The 7,961-nt window shown below is 41.9% G+C and overlaps 1 protein-coding gene across 3 annotated transcripts in view; it reads right to left on the bottom strand.

Annotated features, from left to right (window-relative positions):
- Positions 1–5,516: 5,516 nt before the first annotated feature.
- Positions 5,517–7,961, bottom strand: part of RAB8B (RAB8B, member RAS oncogene family) — a 29,714-nt gene continuing 27,269 nt past the window's right edge. For 2 of the 3 annotated variants that reach the window (XR_006018010.1, XM_042039804.1), the window contains one exon: positions 5,517–5,674. The gene's annotated coding sequence lies outside the window, so the exon portion shown is untranslated. Of the gene's footprint in view, positions 5,714–7,961 lie in introns of all 3 variants that reach the window. The other variant, XM_042039805.1, reaches the window with a different exon arrangement.

Below are 7,961 nucleotides of genomic sequence, written 5' to 3'. Positions count from 1 at the left end.
GTGCTGTAATAATTACTCTGTTGGCTGCAGCTGTGTGCCCCCATTTCATGCATTTCAGTCACAGGATCAGCAGACCCAGAAACACAGCAAACACCAAAGACAGAGAAAATGCTTATATCTCACGGCTGGGCAGCTGGATACCCATAGCTGGCCAGCTGCTGGGTGGGATATTCCCTTGAACTTCCACACTACAAGAAGATCATCACGTTGTAGCTCTGTGCATTTTATAGGGGCTACATGACCTGCCCCACTTTTCACTTGCTTTCTGTCAAGACTTTAAGGAAATGGAACTAGTGAATTCACTAGGCAGATGCCATCAAGTGACTCTGAACAACTGGCACCACTGGCAATGCTTTTTTATTATTTACAAGTAATCAAATTTTCTGAAATTCTAAAAGAAAACTATAAATAGCTATTCTTACATATTGAATATATTTTGAAAAATAAAATTAAGTTTATAACTCAATTATGGTGTGGGCTTTTGTTCAACCACAAATATAGCTTAGGACATAAAAATTCAACAAGACACTGAAGTTTTTATTATTAGCTTGCAAGGAATATTTAAATCTTATTAAGACTTTCACTTTATTTTATTTTTCTTGTTTTTTCCTTCTATTTAAAAGACATTTTCCTTCATCACTAGAAAATGTGAGCTTAACGTACCACACAGACCATTACAAATAAGGCAATATTTATATGTTCTACATTTCAAAAATGTAAGATAATCAGAAATATTACCAAAAAAGTAAAATCTGATACCTTGTTTCAGTTTTGGCTGCATATTCAGCAGGAAATGTTTACAGATAGATTTCAAACTCCCTGTACTTTAATTAAGCCAAACAAAAGCAAACAGGAGACTTTGTAACACACACACAAAATTTCCCACCGTGTCCATCTTTCAAAGTGGATGATTTGCTGGCTGGCCCTACAGGGCTGTGCAACCCCTGGGGGAGAGGTATCCGACTGCCAAGTACGTGCAGGCTGACTCAACTGAAGGATCCAGCACCAGGATATGCTGAAGTCTCTGTTTCTTTACCGCACGTGTTTAGGATGTGCGTGCTCTTTATAAAATAAGTAAGAGGTAACAAAGAGACCGTGACTTGGAAGCCTCAGGAAACCGAGCAGCTCACACAACCAGTCAGACCCTTTGGTGGTTTTAGATTGCTTGATTATGGTAAAAGTTCCAGAGGCTCTGCCCACGGTCCAACTCAGAACCATAACCCACTGACTGCACAGCTTTACAAAACTTAAGTATTCACTGCTTCTTCTCAAACTGATAAAGTCGTTCCATACTGAACCTAACTCACTGCACCTTGTCAAACTGTAAAACACTTTCTACCACAATACAGTAGCTACAGTTTTATAACATCATTTCTCACCAAGGAAAAACTGATGGCCAGCAAGTCAAACCCAGTATTAGGATCTCTCAAAGTAAATAATTTTATTAATAACAAGCATTCCTGTGAATGTAAAGCTCTACTTTGCCATTCTCACAAAAAAGGTGTCCAAGCCATTTTGCAAAAATTGTTTTGGAAGCCTCTCCATTTCTGACCAGATAAACAGACAATTTAGTGGTTAAACTTGGAAATAATATCCATCACTCATACCTAACTGGCAGTCAGCACATGAATTGTGTGACATACATTTTCTATGTGAAATTATGAAATAACAGTTCCCCAAACAACTTTTAGCATGTTACATGAAACTGCACTAAGTGGTTTCTGTGATATCCCAGGATTACAGCAAGAGATATAAATGGGCCACTGTTAACTCTGTTCTTTTCAGTTCTTAGTACACAGAGAAATGCAGAGCAGCTGTCAGTGGATGAAAACCACTATGCCTCAACTGAAGTCGTATGTGAATCATAATTCACATAAGCTGCAGATACTTAAAGACCCTCAAATAATTCTACATTTAAAATGTGTATTTTCGTCAAGTCTGGTCTCGTTGCATCAGTAAAGCACATAAACAAATATAAAACTGAAAGTTGATGAAAATTTAAAAGAACGGAACTTTAACATTTTCCACATGTTTACTAATACATTAGTTTGATTCAATCAAAACATCTATATTGCATAGTCTCAGGAAAAAAAAAAGCAATAGTTTCAAAAAAAGGACTCAGAAGACCAATTGTTTTCTTTTAAAAGCACAACCACCAACTGGTACTAAAAATATGTAAGAGAATTTCTGATTCCAGAGAAGTGAAATGGCACCATCTAGTGACTCACAAATGAGAAAGTCAGAAAAGTCACTTCTTTTACTTCCTCTCAACACCATACAGTCAAGCTCGGAAACAAGAGCAAAAGGAAATGTAAAACTAAACATGAATGCCCGAACATTTGCTACGGAACAAGGAATTGAAAGTCAACTGTTATACTCAAGGATTATTTTTCTACCAAACCAGGTACCTATGGTCTTTAGTATATTAAAATATTTTTGGAGGCACATACAATATAAATTTAATACTTACATACTACTGACCCAAGTATCTTCCCAGGAACACCAAATGCTTTTTAAGCAATGGCAACAATAGCTTATTAAAGAGGTTTCTATCAGGTAGTAACACACACAGCTGTCAAAACTTATGAAAAAAAATTGAGTCACTTTGGATGCATCTTTTTCACTGATAAATTCAAATAGCGGCCCCTTCTCTTCAGTTAATAATCACGCTTCATATTTGCACAGGCACCATGATCCTATGCATTTATGTTCACTGGTTCACTTTTCCAGCAGAATGCCTAAAGGCTGCCAGCACAGAATATTTCTAAGCTATTTTTGCAGAGTTAAACTTCAACTGATTCTGTACAGATTGCATAGGTCTTATAAAATCTCCCAGGAATTCATCCACTAGAAAAATATAGACAAAAGCAAAATATTTGCTGTGGCTTTTTTTTTTTCCTTCTATGATTTTCTTGAAGGAATATACTGAACAAAACCTTAGTAACCTTTTTCTTCAACCCGAGGTAATGTGCCCTCTGGAAGAATATCAAGGAGGGCTCTTTCTTTCGGAATTGCTACACAAAGTGAAAGAGCACAAGAGGTGGCGCAAAATTTCCACCAGTTTCCTCATTTGTTCCTTGCTTTCCATGTGTATTTAATAAATACAAAGAACAGTTTCTTGCTTTGCTGGAAAAGTTAGGTCTCTAGCAGACCCCACCACTCTAAATTCTTAGGGCGTTTCACCCTAAAAAGTGGGGCACGTTGAAATTATAGCCTCAGAGATGAATGAAATATAAACTTTGTTTTAAATTCTCTTTTTTTCCAAAAGGTGGCCCTCTCTATGAAAGAATGTTCAAGGGTTAACTAATAGAGTTAATCCTATTAGTTGTGTTGGATCTCCAATTTGCATCAATGAAACAAATTTTAAAATTATCATTCCTAAGTTTCATTATTTGGCTTAAGGCTGCCATAATTTTATTTTCTATTATCAAAACTAACTTTTGAGAAATTATGTTGCCACAAGAGAACTACTCATATTAAATAGTGTAAGCTGTTTGTCCAACATGATTCTACATTTAAGCAATCTCCAGTGAATAAGAAATAACATATGACTTAGTTCAAAACTCTGTCCTAGGTAAATCAGAACAGTTCCTGGAGCAGCACAGAAAACACCACTCCAAAGATGAGCACATTTTTCCATACTGATGCTTAATGGCTAGCCCCAGTTTGCACAGGAACAAAACACACATGAGAAGAAAGCATCAGGGAGACGAGCCAGACAAAAGCCTTGAACCAAAGAGGGGGCAAAAAACCTTAAAAACAGTTACACATATTGCATTTTCCACTAGCATTTGAAATTTCTACTAAGGATCTCCACGAGGCAACTAAATTGGTTAGAGTTGCAGAGTAAATACCACAAAACAAATACGTGCTAAAGTGTGCATTTCCCATGACAAGAAACTATTTTTTAATTTTAAGAGAAATTTAAACTAGCAATTTCATCTCTGATATGGACAAGGTGGTTGAAAACCACTTAAACAACCCTACCTATTACCCATTTAAGCAAACTTCATTAATAGGGAAAGACAAAGGACTACTAGCCTAACTACACTGTGTAGGAAAATAGAGAAAAGTATGAGCAGCTTCTAAAAACACTTCCGGTAATAGTCTGTTTTCTGACATAGCTACGGTTCTTGGGAATACCTGCCAGGCACCAGAAATGAAACAACAGGAACTTGAAATGAGTATGCACGAAAGTGCACATGAAATAGTACGTATGAAAATGAAGGGCCCGCCCAGACATCAGAGCCGGAATGGGCCCAGCTTGGCGAGCCGGGGCTCGGGGCCGGCCCTCTCCCGCTTGGGACACCCCTCCCCTCCTGAGACACCCCGGTCACCTGCGCAGGGCAGAGGCCGCGCACCGCCGCACCCAAGGGCGCTCTCCCGGCCGTGCCGCTCACCGTAACCCAGCACTGGGAGCTTCCTCACGAACGTCCCAGGAGTAACCAAACCGCAGCGACCATCACGTGTGGATCACTGGGTTTTGTATCCCCAGGCACCACGGTACGGCTGGGAGGTGCACACAAGCACAGCCCGCACCTGGCGTACCCCGCACGGTGGGGTCACCGCCCGGAGGGTGACCGAGGCCGTGGGACACGGCGCTGGGGACATTTGTGGCCACCAAGGATCGCTTTGGGGCGCCTGGGCCCGCGAGGGCATGGACCACGCTGGTTTCCCGGGATGCAGTGCCCGCATTCCCCGCCAGCACCTCGGGGGTGTGGGGTACCCACATGAGCGTCTGAGGAGAGGCCGGGACGGGCGGGAGCTGCCTGCGCCATCTAAGAAAAACGCATCTCGGGACCGTCCCCATCCCCGGCCTTCCCTCCGCGACCGTGCGCGGAAAGCTCCGAGTTGGTGCGGCCCCCGTGCCCTCTGCCCCCGAACGCGGGGCCGCGCCACCCTCCCGCAGTGCCTGCCCTGGGTGTGCGGCTGCCGCCGGCACCGACCCGCGGCCACGCCCGCCTCACGCTGCGAGGAGGGCGCGGGCGGCCCGCGGCCCCGCGGGCTGACGCTGGTCCCCTCAGCGAGGCGGGAAGGGGGGTCTCGCCGCCGATCTCACCGGGACAGGCGGGGGGGGGGTCTCGCCGCCGATCTCCTCACCAAGACTGGCAGCGGGGCCTCACAGCTGATCTCCCCTCAGCGGGGCGGGCAGAAGGGTCTCGCACCTGATCCGCTCAGGAGGGGTCTCGCCGCCGATCCCCTCAGCAAGGCGGGCAGCGCGGGCTCGCTGCTCCTAAACGGGAGACAAGGAAGGGGAAGGATTCCAGCCCTGCCTCGTGCAGCATCGGGTTTGCCCCTGCCCTCCCTTCAAGCAGACGAAGCAGCCGCAGAGTAACGCAGCCCTGTCTGCCTAAACAGCACATTGAACTCCATTAATTAATCAAGACCTGGTTTTAAAGGCCGGTCCCCTCCCCACACTTGGCACAAGGAGCTGCTCAGCCATTTCCTAATTTCAAGTACATCTACCAGTGCTATTCTGGAAAATTACATATAAACAGTATGTAAGACACATGTGGTTGCCTTTTGCCCGTGTTTTATTGGTTCAGAGCACAAGTGTGAGGATGAGGGTTACAAAGTCATTGCAGTTGGGTGAGGAAGCTCAGAAGCAGCATTCGGCAGCATTAAGACAGGGACAGAAGTTGTTCAGCCTTGTTGAAGAAATTCTGTCCTTCATCTAGAATACAGACCAGAGCTAGTTAGTTCCTTATGTTGCCTGGGGGGGGAGAAAAAGAAAAAAAAAAAAAGGAAAAATAAAAAAGTAAGTAAAAGTAGCAGTACAGATTTGTGAACAGCACAAAAATAAACATTCAACTTTTCTTAAAAAGAAATATAATTTCCACTTCACTTCTATTTAATTGGGTAAGTGAAGTCTGCACTTTTCCACTGCATACAAAAATATGTGTGTGGGTGAGGCAGAACTGGAAGTGAAGATGCAGCAGAGAAGGGTATCAGCCCTGGGCTCTGCCAGCTCCTGTCCCAAAAGAAGTGTCACAGGAGCATCATTGCTTTACGCTGTTCTGCAGAGGTGTTAAACCAAGTCAGAAAGGTCAGTGAGCACAATGGTAGCATTTCCCTGAGAAATCAAAACCTGTTTTGAAGCCAGTCCATGGATCTGACGGCCCAGTGCCAAACATAAGGCCCTGGAACACCAGTCAGAGCTGTGTGTCATGGACATGCCTCTGGAGGGTGGCATAGGCAGAAAAGGTCACAACTGCAGTAAGTCATCTCAGCCACTTACTCAAGGAAGGTATTTAAGATTAACTAGGGTGAAATTCTCAAGACTTAGTGCCATGTTCAGAGTTCTTCGTCACTCTGAAGGCAGTACAGTGTATTCACTAGCATAGTTTAAGTTACACAACTTTCCACAATTCATTAATCTGTTCATTCCTCAGATGGGGAAAATTCTCATATCCTGCTCATAACTTACAACTTAATTTCACAAATTGAACTATCAACAAGTACCAACTATGTGCTCAGAAAATTAATGGAGCATTTGTTCACACCGGCAGCTCATTGCTGATGTGCTCTGCTGAAGACAGTAAAAAATTTTTGAAGCAACTACAACACATCCAAGAGCACAACTTTTCAGTATGTTTCGCATTCCATGCCATGCCCTTTCTTTAAACCTCCAGATGGTGAGAACATTATGCAGCATAAAAGCTTCATTTATGTATCTCATCTCTTGAAGATTAGATCTTTCTAAAGAAAAATTATGAAATCTTATTATATTGATGACTTTGGTATAGTTCAAGAATTCTTAAGAGCCACTAGTCAACCAAGTAGGAAAAAGAGTAATTTATGAAAAAGGCAATTTACCAGATTATAAAAACTGGATACATTCTACATGTGTACCAACAACTTGCCTCTGATCTACAAGTGTGCAGTATTCGTATCATAATTGCTAATCTGCAACCAAAAATAGATCCAGACAGAAGCTGTAATAAATCACCCTTTTTATGTAGTGTAGGCATGCCTGGTATTTCCTTTTAACAAATGCAGAATGCAAATGCACTTAAAATGTCACTAACTACTGCGAGGACCTAAGGACTGCTGAGCATATAAACCCAGTTCATACCTAGGGGATATGTAAGATAAGGCTTAAACAACTGCTCCTAAAGCAGCAAATTTGTCTGCCGAAGTGTGAAAACAAGCACAACAAAGCAAACCAGAATCAAGAAATAGTAAGGTGTAACAAGGATGGAACTCTAGCTTTGTGTTGCTATATATCCTTTCGGCTAAATACAGCTGGTGAGATGAACATGTAGAAAACACACTTTAGAAACTATCTGTCATCCATGAGTTTTCCATTTATTCCTTAGGATGTCTCAACTATTAACCTGCTTTTGTCTTGGGTAGATAAACCCTTCTTTCCTTAGGTTTGCTAATTTTTGTACCAATTGCAAGCTACTGCCAAACCACAATAATTTGAAAGGCAGAAACTATTACTAATGTAACAAGTAACAAGTATTTGTCAAATTCCTCAATTTGGGAATATTCCTCAGTGTTGAAGGACGCCGGATAAACAATATGTGCTATATTGATGCAATGATATTTGTGCTCCAGGTTATTTCAGAGTCATACCTTTCATATAATGCTGATTTAAAGCAACAACAAAAAAGAAAATGCTAACAGCTTAAGTCAGTAGCTAATTCTTAATCAAATTGGAAATGGTGTCTCATGTTACCTTTACAGGCATTGCTCAAAAGTTACTTTGAAAGGGCATTTCATGACACTCAATGTCTGGAAAAATGGTTTCTTAGGAAACTGAAGCTCATCAAAATAATATACTTAGATTTAAGCAATCACTACAGAAATAAAGGATTTTTCTGGACAACTCTAAAGAAGAGTCAAGTTTAGGAACAAGAAAAGCCAGACAAAAACCCTTGTGGTTTATCACTAGTTAAACTAAGTTTTACAGATGCAACTCAACTGGACACCTTTCCACAAATGTATCAAAAGTA

The sequence above is a fragment of the Corvus kubaryi genome, unplaced genomic scaffold (genome assembly GCF_017639235.1).
Source record: "Corvus kubaryi isolate FWS band 111438036 unplaced genomic scaffold, C.kubaryi_AGA036_p1.0 37394, whole genome shotgun sequence".
Classification (NCBI taxonomy): domain Eukaryota; kingdom Metazoa; phylum Chordata; class Aves; order Passeriformes; family Corvidae; genus Corvus; species Corvus kubaryi.
This window is presented reverse-complemented; position numbering and strand designations above follow the sequence as displayed.